The following is a 13,177-nucleotide window of genomic DNA, read 5'->3' as shown; positions in this document are numbered from 1 at the left end:
TAGAAACCATGATACTTACTAATACTTATACTAGTAATAGTAATAGTAATACTATGCCATACTATGAGTATGAGTTATGAGTAACTATGGACTAGTCTAGTAGTAAGTAGCAGCAGTCTAGATCGTCTGACTCAAGATCTATTGCTAAGGCGTCTAAGTGACACTAAGACTCACTAAGTCTATTCTAGTAGTAGTAGTAGTAGTAGTAGATACTAGATTAGATCGATCTATCGACTATTCTAAAAATAAAAAAAGAGTCAAAAGACTAAATCAATCAGCAATCTAGTCTAGATCTAATGATCTATAGTATTAGGAAGTATACTTTATATACTATTTACTATACTTAACTCAGTCAGTTAATTAATACTCGACTACAGTAGAGTCTACTTAAAACTTAGTCTTAGTACTAAATAGTACTTATAATAGTTATATAAGATAGTAAGTTACTAGTCTAGTTAGACTCTAGTTATTAGGACCAGTGACAGTGTCCCAGTCACGCCCAGGCCAGTGACAGTGCATTTTGTGACACTAGGCGTGACTAGAGCAGGGGTTTAGACTTAGTGACAGTGCAGTGAGCGACTGACACAGAGTGAGTGCTTTTTGAAGTTTTTGTGTATAGATCTAGACATGATATAAATTAACTAATAACTTAATATAAGTCTCTCTATCTAATTTAGTAATTATATATTAAAGTATTAGTTTACGTGACTAGATATGCACAATCAGGTGGTAAAACTTCCCATCGAAGGACCCTTTTGAAGAATGTTACGCAAGCCATGCTGTCTATTGCTTCAGTAATCAGGTCACAAGTTTACTGGCTTGACTGTGTCAGTAGTATCTCCCTCTAAAGCAAAAAAAAATAAAATATTAAGATCAAGGCGTCAATGCCAGGAAGTGTCTTTTTAGATGTATTATATATTATATAGTATACATGCTTTTGGCCTAGAGATCTAATTTTGAAGTCTTGATATTGTTATAACTGTGGAGGCAATGCAGATAGGGGAATTGTGTGTGTGTAATCAGCTGACACAGATAACAGTGGCGAGTGCTTGGCAACTATTCAGCATAGATTTGTGTTGTAAACAGTAGGCCTACTGAGGCCAGTCACATAGGATGGGTTATGTGACATCCAGAAAGGACAAGTGAAGCTCTATCGGTTTTGAGAAGGGAACCTTTGTAAAGAGAGAAGGTGACAGTCAAAATGGTTTGGTTTGGATTCAAAGTGAGGACACTTCACAAGTACGAGACAAAGTCAAGTTCAGTACAGTGAGTCCAGTGTGAAGGTGGTACAGAACAGTTGAATCCAGTTCGAGCCTGGGATGAGGTGGAGAGGCCAGTAGAGTTTGGTACATCAGTATGGTTATCTACTTTGAAGCATTTGTACATTCATTGTTACATGTTGTTAGTGGTGCAGTATTGGCTGTGATTTATTAGTCATTAGTTACTTTACACATTATTTGGAGCCATGACTTCTCAAGCTCTTTGAGTTCTCAATGATGCATTGTGCAGAGTATTTATTTGTGTCTGAATATAGACAGATGTTACAATATTTAAATCTAGTAGTGCTTATTGAACTTTAGATAGAGTATTTTATTTATTCCGGACATTACATGAATTTTGGACAACTTGAAGTGTTGATTTTACCTCGTTTTGACGCGATTAATTTGCAAAAGTGAGGGTTTGTGCACTGTGCATGTCCATTTTCAATCAATTCTATGTCACTTTCGTTCGTTTTCAATATTTTCCAGACAGTATACATCATTTTTAAAGTTGCATGGTAAGCCATTTTTATTTCTGTCACCTGGATAAACTTAGCTAGCTTCTGGATGAAAAGTTTTTTTTTGGTTCCTGTTAAATGTTGTGCACTTTCAAAATTGATAATTACGTTCATTTATAGACAGAGCATCACTTGTTACATTGACTGTGCTTCATTTATAGACAGAGCATCACTTGTTACATTGACTGTGCTTCATTTATAGACAGAGCATCACTTGTTACATTGACTGTGCTTCATTTATAGACAGAGCATCACTTGTTACATTGACTGTGCTTCAAAGAAGTGTCATTCAAATCTTAAAGGGTTGTTGGGATTCAGATTTTAAAAAGTGATGGAAAATTTATTTCGAACAACTCTCCAAGAATAAAAATGACCAAAAAAATAGCCAAAATTAATATTTTTTTTTTATGCTTCTATGAACCAGACCTAGTCTATTTTCTTTTGATAGTCTATGAGATTTTTCTATTTACTAAATAATTTTTTTTCCTATTCCTAATCTAGTCTTAGCCTATAATATTTTTTTCACTCTTCTTTGCTTTGTATTTTTTAAACAATTCTTTTTGATTATAGACTAGATCAATTAATTCTAGACTACAGATTCTAAATTCAATTTTTAGATTTAACTCCAGATTATTTTAAATAGAATTGAATTGAATAAATATATATCAAATATAGTCTATTTATAAGATAATTTTATCCTTACAAAAGAATACCAACCAAAAATCTTTTAGAAGGTTTTCCAGAAGCACCGATTCAAATTTCTTCCAATGGCACCCATTTTTTACTCCTCGCTCCATGATACCTTCATCCCATTAACTAGCCATCTCCCCAAACCCATTCTTCTGATTATTGATGGGCTGTACACCTCTCACACTTCCCTCATTGAAACATCCCAACTTTGTTTTGACTACCAAATCATTTTGAATTGTCCTCTTCCCCAAGCCAGTCACCTGATGCAGCCCCTTGATCAGGCTTTTTTGCTACCATTAAGAATGCTTGGAAGGATGCATTAAGATAGCACGTGGCATCAACTGGTGATGGTGTGTCCTTAGAAACATTTGCTAAGGTTTTTAAGCCTACATGGGAAAAATGTGATAAAATTGAGTTAGTCAAGCAAGGCTTTATGGCTGCAGGGATATACCCTTTCAGTCCAGAAACAGTTAAATCAAGGCTGAAAAGTTGGGTCCCAGTTTACTGTACAGACCACAAACATCGTCATCTGCCTCACTGGCTGTGCAAACTCTTCCTTCCACCTCCTGTGATGTCTCACCTCTTGCTTCCCCACTCCATGATGCCCTACCTATTTCTCCCACCTCCCACGATGTCTTAACTCTTGATTCTGCCTCCCACAGTCCTGCCATCACTCATGATGTCTCACCTTTTGCTTCCTTTTCCAATGATATTCTACATCTTCCTTCAACCTCCCATGATAACCCACCTCTTCCATCTGGCTCTTGTTTCTCAACTCTACCAGCAACATCACCTGATTCACCTTTACCTTCCACCTCATATGGAAGTTTTTTTTCAATATTGGCTAATCTCCTAACACAGAGTTTTCCAAACCTCATGACAAAATTATATTTGAAAAATTTTGTGAACTTTCCCTCTCTGAGGACATTTTAAAGATACCCTCCTTTAAGAGCAAGGACAAAAGTAGTGCTAAACCAAAAAAATTAACCCCCAACTCTCCCAATTCTTGTAAGCAGCGAGGAATTTTGGCAAGCCTTTAAGCGCAAGATTACAGAAAAAGATGAGCAAGAAAAGATTAAAATATGTAGGAAGTAGACAAAGATGAGACAAAAAGAAAAAAGATGAAGATGCACTGCAAAGAAAAGTCTTGAGAGAAAAGAAGAAGGTAGAGAGACAATAGAAGAAAGATGATGATGCAAGGAAGAAAAAGGTGAAAAAAAGTTTTGCCAAGAAGAAAGACAAATGAAGACAGGAATGATGACTCTGGGGTAGAGAAACTGAAGGAGGCTGAACAGAAAAAATGTGACAATGAAAGTGGTGATAAAGTTTCTGACAGCCTTGTTGAGTAGGGAATGAAGATTGTCCTGCTGGTTGCCTTACAAGAAACAAAGGCACTCTTTAGGTTCTATGTGAACAATGCGATCAGTGGTGGCACACTTGATGCACAACAGTCCCTCAGAATGCAGAAGAAGGATTAGAAAAATTCAACCTTCTGTGTTCCGCCTGTTGCCTCGATCAATATTGTTAGTTCACATTAAACTTTAAAAAAAAATGTTATCATACATAACTCTTTACATTTCTATATTAAATACTTTCATTATTTCATGCTATATTATAGCATTCATAATTATTGTTATTGTGATATTATTGTTAAAAAGTTAAAGATGGTCACTTTAATTTTATTTTTATTTATTTTCACCAATTGTGATAATATTGAAATTGTAAATATATAAATTTGAATACAGCTGTATATAAATCTTTCTAAGCCTGTAAAAAAATCTTTTTTTTTTTTTTTCTTTAATTTTTTTTTTTTTTACTTTTTGGTGAAAGTAAATAATATTAATAGCATGTTCATGCTCAGAAACCACAAAATAAAAAAATAAAACCTAATTTAAAATTATATATTAATAAGAATAGTGAAAAATTAATACACACAACATAAAATAAAAAGTCCAAATTAAAGTAAAGCTCTCAATAAAACATGCAAACATAAAATAAACTACAAATTATTATATGCTACAATCTTCATCATTTTTAAGCCTACATGGACCAGGATGGCTGCCTGGTCGTGCGGTTTGCACGCTGGACTGTCGTTCGGACTTATCGATGGTCCCGGGTTCAAACCCTGCCCGCTCCCATCCCCCGCCGTCCTGCGGGAGGTTTGGACTAGGAAGTAATTATCTTCAACTCTGAAGGAACATCCGAAATAAGTAAAACATTTTAACTCTATTCAGTCATACAATATAAACTGATTTTAGTATGACAAAACTACTTTGAAATTAAAAATAAATCTATATTGTCTTATGGGAAATGCATGGGGTATCTTAGAATTTAGTTAATATTAATATAAAATTAAAATCTGAGTTTATTGAAGCCTGAAATAAATTATTGTGTCCGAAATCAAATAAACTGACAAATCTGTACAAATTAAATAATGACACATGGTCTCTTTGACCTTAAAAATAATAAAAAATATAGGATAGGTGTACACAAATTAGTAGACAACCTTTTCTTCTTAAATTAAAGAACATTTTGGTACTTCATTTTCGTTTCTATGTCGAACAATTATCAAATAATGCGCTGTCAAAGTCAAACTTTGAAATTTTGGCCTGTAGGTGTCCAAATAGCATAAACTACTCAAATAATTTTTAACATATGCTCCAATTTTTGGCTGAGTCTTACTCTGCAAGTGACTGGTCTAAAATGTTTTTGTTATGAAATAGCTGTTATTTATTAATGTTTTGTTTTCTCTACCTACAGATCTTTGAATCAGCTTGTTGACTTTAAAATCATTCTGTATAAATAAATATAGAAATACTGTAAAATGTTTGACATTATTGTTCTAACAGAAGGTTACACCCAGCTGGACTCACAAGGTATAGACTTTATTTTTTTTCTTTGTTTTCTTGAAATCATTTTTTTTTTATTCAAGAATACTTAAGGACTTAATGGTATTAATCATTTATAACTTTTAACCCATTGACATTTTTTTAATGTTTAAATATTACTGAGACCCTGGGCTTTAAAGGTTCTTTTTTTTTTGTTTTTTAAAACCTATTCTGTATTTGCCAATAGATGGTAAAACTTTTAATTTAGGGACCATGGCTTCTCAGCTCAATAAGTTGGCAGTTATCTATCCTTACATATTCTGACATACTATTGGGACCTACATGCACTCTCTCTCTCTCTCTGTCCTAGTTGATCTAGATCTAACTGCAAGATCTATATGTGATATAATGACTTCAATGATTTATTCTGGGTTTGATTTGACCCCCCCCCCCCTCTTTCCCTTTTAACCCCCCCCCCCCCCAATCATCACATAAGCTATTGTAATTAAGCTAGATGTCAAATCATTATAATTGCATACAAATGGTGTTATTATTGATAATTAGTGCTATTGTATTCTATAATCTACTTTTAAAAGGCTTCATCATAAATAAAGTTCATAATTTGATTCAGTTTGAAAAGATGTGGTAACATATTTTTTTTTTTATACTAGAGCAACATTTAAAAAAACAACAACCAATGAATAAGAAAATATTCATTCCTTTGATTTATAAAATTTTAGACCAATTTATTCTCCTACTTTAATATTATGAAATTTGCTGTATAATACATATATTTTTTTTTTAAATCTACAATGATATTAATATATCGTTTACTTTGAAGGAACTGTTAGATCATGTAGCACCGTCACACTACTAAAAGGTCCCCACCGCAACATTATTGTTAATACTGGGAACCCTTCGGAAAGGGACTTACTTCTCAAAGGTAAACTTTAATTTTACTTTTCATTTTTTATTTTCCCTTATTTAGGATATATTTACCTCTAGATGATCTGCACATCTTTGTGAAAAGATTTGTGTCCCAACCTTATATAGGCCAGACTAGATTTGTATCCGAACTTTATATAGGCCAGACTAGATTTGTATCCGAACTTCTTTGGTCACCTACTGAATACATGTAGGATTGCTTCGATCCAATATTTTCCATCTAAATAGCTTTGTATTGCTAATTGTCTATAAATCTGTCTTTCATCCAGTAAAATCTTTTCTTATATAATACTGGTACTTGGACTCATGCATTTCTTAACATTTTTACAGATGTTTAGTTTTTCATTTTGGCTAATTCAGACAGATATTTTATGTCTATTTGAACTATTTATCAGAAAGAAAGGCACTTAAAGTATTAGACCATAATTGGAAAAAATGATTAACATGCTTTCACAAATTCCTTTTTCGAACCTTGCAATCTATTGTGCAGATGATTATGTGGCCAGCACAATGACCAACTGCCTTTACTTTTCCCAACTTAAGTTAGGTAGGTACCCTACCTATTTCTTCTTGGGACTGTGGGTCACACTAGAATTCTTGCTTAGCCTTTAAGATCAGTTTTCATCTCCAAACCAAGTATTTCTCAAATATTTGCTGGTTGAAAACAATAAGAATTTCATTTGTGCCGCCTTAAGTTGGCTGGAGAATTTTTTAGCCCTGTAGGCTTTTACAATGAAGGCTTTTAGAATGTAATGAAAAAGACGACATATTATTATAAAACAATATTCTGATTTTATTTATCATAAATATTTACAATATGTATAAAATCCAAATTTATGTATCGGTATTAAATGTTCATTGACTCGCTGTTTTTCTTCCACCCCCTTTTCACATTTTTTCAAATTGTCACTCCCCACAGTTTGAGAAATACTGTCCTAGCCAAAACCTCTTGCAGGGATAGAAGCAGTCTGGTTCTAACTTTGGACCATAGTGGTGACATTCTAAAACACATACCAAAATAACTAGGCAGCCATCTCTTCTGTTGACTAGTTGCTTGCATCCCTCTCTGCACTCAGAATGACAGTCACAGAGTCAGTTCTGTCCACTCCTTGCTCGATTCTTTCCCCCTTTGTAATTCACCAGATGAAGGACAAATGATGTTGTAACATGACCATACATTGTTTATGGTTTTATCAGTAGTCAATAGGGCACCATGAGAAGGAATCAACTTCAAAACACTTGTCACAGTACAAATAATGTTTTTGTTTTTTTTAATTAAAACAGATGTTCAGACACAATTTATATTTGTCTTCATATTGTTACTACTTTAAAACATTTAAATACTGTACTCTTCCCTTTGAGGCCACATACTTTTTTTTCTTTAAGGTCAAGTGCATTTGTCTTTGAGGCCAAGTACCCTTTTCTTTTTAGGCCAAGTACTCTTCAGTTTAAGACAAGTACTCTTCTCTTTGAGGCCAAGCCATTCATGAGACCAGTACATCATTTTGTTTCGACTAGTCATCTGGCCTGCATTTTGACAACCTAAAATAACTTTCTCCAACATAATTCACATACATAAGATCTGACTTACATAAAATAAGAGTTAAGATCTTTTTTTACTATTTAGAATCTGTGTATGCTCTGCAGCTTTGAGTGACCAGGGTTTGAAACCTGAAGACATCCACTATGTTATTTGCTTAAATGGACACATAGAACAGATTGGCAACCTCAACCTCTTCTCTGGAGCTGTCCATTGTGTAGGCTATGATATTTGTCAACATGATCAGTACTTACTGCATGAGTTGAAAGAGGTATCTACAGACTAATATTTTTTGTTTTTAGTGTTTTGTGCAGGCACAGTTTAAATTCTTTGTATTGCTCCCCTACGATTGCAGTAGTTGCATAGATAAAGATTTTGTAGACATAATAATGCAACTAGTGAAGCTTCCCTTTGCTATCTTAATATCCATATAGCTGGTGAAGTAAAAGTTCATCAGTCGCTGGGCCATTTGAAGAGCTCTTTGTCAAACTCAGAGATTATTCTAATCAGGTCTTAAATGTAACTTTTCAATGGGAAGATTGGACAGACATCTTAATGTAGACAGAAAATGTGATTGTTCTACAAATTTATTCTTAAACACTCAAACATTCATAAATGTTCTCAAATCTTAAGGCAGTTCTCAAACAGAATCAAACTATCCAACTCATCACATTCCATTTAAATTCCTCTTCTGCTATACCATGGCATTATGATGTAGCCTGATTTAGGCATTTTTAGTTTTTGACATGCTGAATTTGAAGTTTTGTTTGTTGACTGGCTTGCATTTTGAACATGTTTATGTATTTGTATTGATGATGTTTACTTTTGATATCCTTGAGTTATTTTTGTGTAAAACAAGATAAGAAATAGAAACTTCATTGTTACACTGACTGTTGAAATAGAGCTAAGTCATTTTTCCCTATTTCATTCATTTGTTAGTCAATAAAGCAATTGGCTTGTTTTAGCGTTTTTACTTGTTTTTACTTTTCATTTGTCATTAATAATTGCATACAATGTTTAATTTCTTTAAATATCTTTGTGTGCTGAACTACCTAGAATGTCATCATTATCCTTTCCTTTAAGTTCAGGGGCAACACAGAGAATGATGAATTTATATGTCAGATCCTTTCTATGTGCTAATTTCTTAGTATAAAAAAAAATAGAACTTAGTATAAAAAATCAGAACAAATTAATTTCTTAATAAATAAAAATACAAATCATTTTGTTTGAATAAAAACATCATTTCAATCTTGAAATAGCTTGAAGAAGCCATCAGTTAAGTGAATATCTCATGTTTACTTTTTTACAAATATCTCTCTGAGTCCTACCCTGCGTCACTGCACATTATGGATAAACTTTTCTTTATTTATTCTTGATACTGCAGGTCTTATTTGTTCTTCCTGCAGGGGATGCCCTTCAACATAGATGAGGATGTAGAAATAGGGCCAACACCTGGTCATACAGGAAATGATGTGTCGGTGGTGGTGAAGAAGGCTAATCTTGGAGTATTAGCAGGGGTTGGTTAGTTGTTTTTTTGTTGTTGTTGTTAGGTGGTGTAAGAAAAGTACAACCTTCTGCTTGACACAGAAAATCATGTTGAAGGATTGTACTATCCAGCTTTAAAAAGTATGGTTAAAGTTCCCTTTCCAACCTTGCAATCAAAACGCAAGATGATGTAAAGGTCATATGTTTCTGTGGCCCCCCTGGTTCGGAAGCCAAGGGCTTTACTGTTCAGCCATTGGGCCTCGTGCTTATTTTCAAACTGATGTTTAATGTTTTTTCAATTTTGTGTTTCACAGGGGATTTATTTTATTGTGAAGGTGATCTTTTCTCCCCCTCCCTTTTGGCTAAAAAAAAAGTGAGCGACCAAATCTCCAGGTGCAATCAAGATATACCATATTGGAGATGACTGACTTTATGATACCAGGACATGGACCTACGTTTAAGGTGCATTTAAGTTGTTTTGTCCTTCCCTTTGGCATGAGTCTGTCTTATATGTTTACAGCATTGTCATTTTCCTCTTAAATGATGTGCATTCTTGAAAAGTTTATGTTTGATTTTAGTAGTATTTAAGTTGATTTAAAAAAAAAAGTTAAATATAAAACCATTTTTTAGATTGATAAGTGTATTGCCAGGCCTAAGGCATTATCTGTTGAGATTATGTGAGACTCCATGACCTGGTACATTACAGTTTGACCACTCACAATTGTGATTTGTTTTTAATCCAAAATGTAATATCTGCAACTTATAGAATGTATAAAAAAGTAGCCATTGGACAAATGTTCAAACTGAAATGTACTTGTAAATAATAATAATATGGGATTAATACATAATATTAAAACAGTTTAGGCACCAGTATCCAACATTAAGTCTGATTTGAGCTGATCAGATTTTTAAAGACTGAATTAAGAGACAAAATAAACTAGTGCAAAATTATTTTTTTTATTCTGAAATTTTTTCCTTCTTTCAGGTCCCACAAGGCTATAAAAGTCAGAGGATCTTGGACGAACATGAGGAACACATCAGCTCTCCACAGATGACAACATCCACTTCAGAATGTATTATTATTGAAACTCATTAATTGCTTTTTGTTGTTTTTTTTTGGACAAGTTCTAGATTTCTAGATTATGAAACAAGCAAATAACTATGCATACAACATATCTTTTTTTTTTTAAATATTAAAATTGATATTTCTTGATTTCAGAATCAAGAATGTAGTTGTATTTTAATCCAGAATGCTTTACTAAGCCACCTCTTAACATCTCTATGTTTCCTATAGTGGATGCAAAATTATACTGGACGAAAGGAACTGCTGAAATAGATGAAGGAAACAGAGGCGATGGAAACGAGGTAATCCTTTTTTTTTTCCATTTACAAATATATTCTGTTATCAGATGTAAGGCTTGCTAAGAATACATCATATGGTCTATTTCTAGGGGTGCACCGGATAGTACTTTTTTTATTTTTGGCCGGAGCTGAATATTGCCGAATAGTAAAATATGATATTCGTCCGAATCTGGATACCTACATTTCTTGTAAATACCTTGTGTTGATGAAAATTTTGCAAAACTGTTAAATAACATACCTATATTTTTTTTTTCCTTGTATATACCATATTGTTTTAAACTCTTGTTACTGGTTAGGGTTAGGGCCCTAACCCAACCCTGCCTAATTAACTAATCTGTGTAGCATGAGTGTCTGTGTATGTGCGACCAACTGTAGAGGTTGTGTGTGGGAGGGTCAATGAAAATATGTAACTAGTTACTAAAGTAAATTTTTCAAAGGTAAAATCTGGCTTGTATAGTGGGTAGATGTATGTATTCATGAATTTCAGACCACAGCTGATCATCAGACTTTAAATTTAAAGTCCAAAGACCGCTTCTGGTTCTGGTTTCAAGGGATTTCTATTGATAATAGCTGTTATTTAATAGTTGGAATCTGAAGCGTTAGTTGGACTCTGAAGCGTTGTAGATCAATATTTATTGTTTTAGATTAATCCATTTGATGTAAATGATATTAGGTTAACAGCGAGAGCATCAATAATACCTATTTATAGCTTGAACCTTAGATGGTGCCGAAACATAGTTTTAATTGTAGTCTTTAGGCCTATTATTGAGATCTGTTTAGATCTACAGTTGTATAGGTCTAAGAGCTTTAGGAAAACCAAATATAGAAGAAAAAAAAACTCTTCCACACCCTCCCCTACCAAAAAAAAACCATAATTAGACCGTATGTTTGACTGATTGTAACAACCTGGTCAGATAGATGTAGTGGGCTTACACATATAGTCCTAGTGTAGTTTGTATTGTTGATGGTGTTGACCATGACACGTTTTTTTTACCTTGGGCATATGCAACAGTGTTGAGTGGTCGTCAGGCAAAAGGATTGGCCTGGTCAATCAAGCATGTAGACTTAGTATACTCGCACACTAATTACAGGGGTTAAGTGTTTCTTAACACTCCAGTTTAATTTTTTTATTTCTTTGCTAGATTTAATTGCGTGAAGTAGATCAATTTCTTTTATGTGATTTTAAACTTTACTGTAAGCTTTTCCAGCATAAAATAATTCAATAGAATTAAACAATCAAATGAACCTTCTTCACATGCACATCTTTGTTTTATTTTATTGTGCAAAGAACCTATGCCTATGTAAAAAAACCACATCTTCCTTAATTATTTCTGATTTTATTGTGGTTTCTGTAACTGTAACAAAATGGCAAGGTAATAAGCCTATAGGTGTTAGGAAAATTAGATCAACCGTAATATTTATTTACAGTATAGTATGCTTCCTTAGCACATCGTGTTTTTCCATTCTGGCTTAAAAATGGTCAATCTCTATCAGTAAATTGAGTGAAATAAAATAGGCCTGGTCGTGTCTTTTACGCCAATATACACAAATCTGAGACTTGTACTTTTTCTACAAAATAATTAGTTACTGGATAACTGGGCTATGCTTTGAGTTTGTTCTGTGTAGCAAAAGGTCACTCATTCAGTTATTCCAGCTAACTAATTGAGATTTATATCCAAGTAACTAGGCACACAGGAAGAGGTGTGGCCACTAGTACAGTCACATGATTGAGATTTTTCTACAAATCAGCAAACTTATTGTCCAGTTACCCGTGTAGAGGTGTGGCTCCCTAATTAAGATTTACTACCAAGTAAACAAACTCAGTTCCCCCGTGTGCCCCTTTCCATGGTATCTGACTTGTGGTCACCTGTCAATCATTGAACTCAATGTGATGGACTAAAATAAAAGGGAGTGGGAGTTTTTCATCTCTACCCCTGAAGATATACCTGGTTACCCGTATAGAGGTGTGGCTTGAAGTCCACCCCCCCTACTAATGATTTACTACCAAGTAAACAAACTCTCTCGTAAGGTGTGACCTCTAGAGAGTGTCAATATGCTGGCATTATACCTACATCCATCGTATTTGAATTGTTGTCACCTGTCTATCAATAGACTCAATGTGATGGACTAAACAAATAAAGAGAGGGGTGGGAGTTGTTCATTTCTACATCTGGAGATATACCCGCACAGCTAGACAGCATGACGTAGTCAAGGGATATAATATCTTAACATGTTAACTAACCTGCTCAAAGGTCAAGACAAAATGAAATTGCATACCATTGTTGCTCTATATGTAAAACACATATGTAATGTACAGTTTCATTTCTATTTATATTAACATACCTTGTCTTTATAATATTTGATGTTTGGTACATATATTTATGTAGGCTCTATTTTTAAGCACATTATTATGTTTTAATATTAACATTAATACATTCTATAACAGACATTGATGGAAGGAGGTCCACTTTGTGCATATTAAATAGGTGTACTTTTTACTATTCGGCCAACTACCTGGCAGCGATATTCGACTTGAGCCAAATATGGCAG

At 33.8% G+C, this 13,177-nt stretch overlaps 1 pseudogene; it reads left to right on the top strand.

The window, feature by feature from the left end:
* LOC129924105 (metallo-beta-lactamase domain-containing protein 1-like) overlaps window positions 1-13,177 on the top strand; it is a 33,957-nt pseudogene that overhangs the window by 1,133 nt on the left and 19,647 nt on the right.

Source organism: Biomphalaria glabrata, unplaced genomic scaffold (assembly GCF_947242115.1).
Source record: "Biomphalaria glabrata unplaced genomic scaffold, xgBioGlab47.1 scaffold_27, whole genome shotgun sequence".
In the NCBI taxonomy this organism is placed as follows: Eukaryota; Metazoa; Mollusca; class Gastropoda; family Planorbidae; genus Biomphalaria; species Biomphalaria glabrata.
The sequence above is the reverse complement of the archived record's forward strand: the minus strand, read 5'-3'. Positions and strand labels throughout refer to the sequence as shown.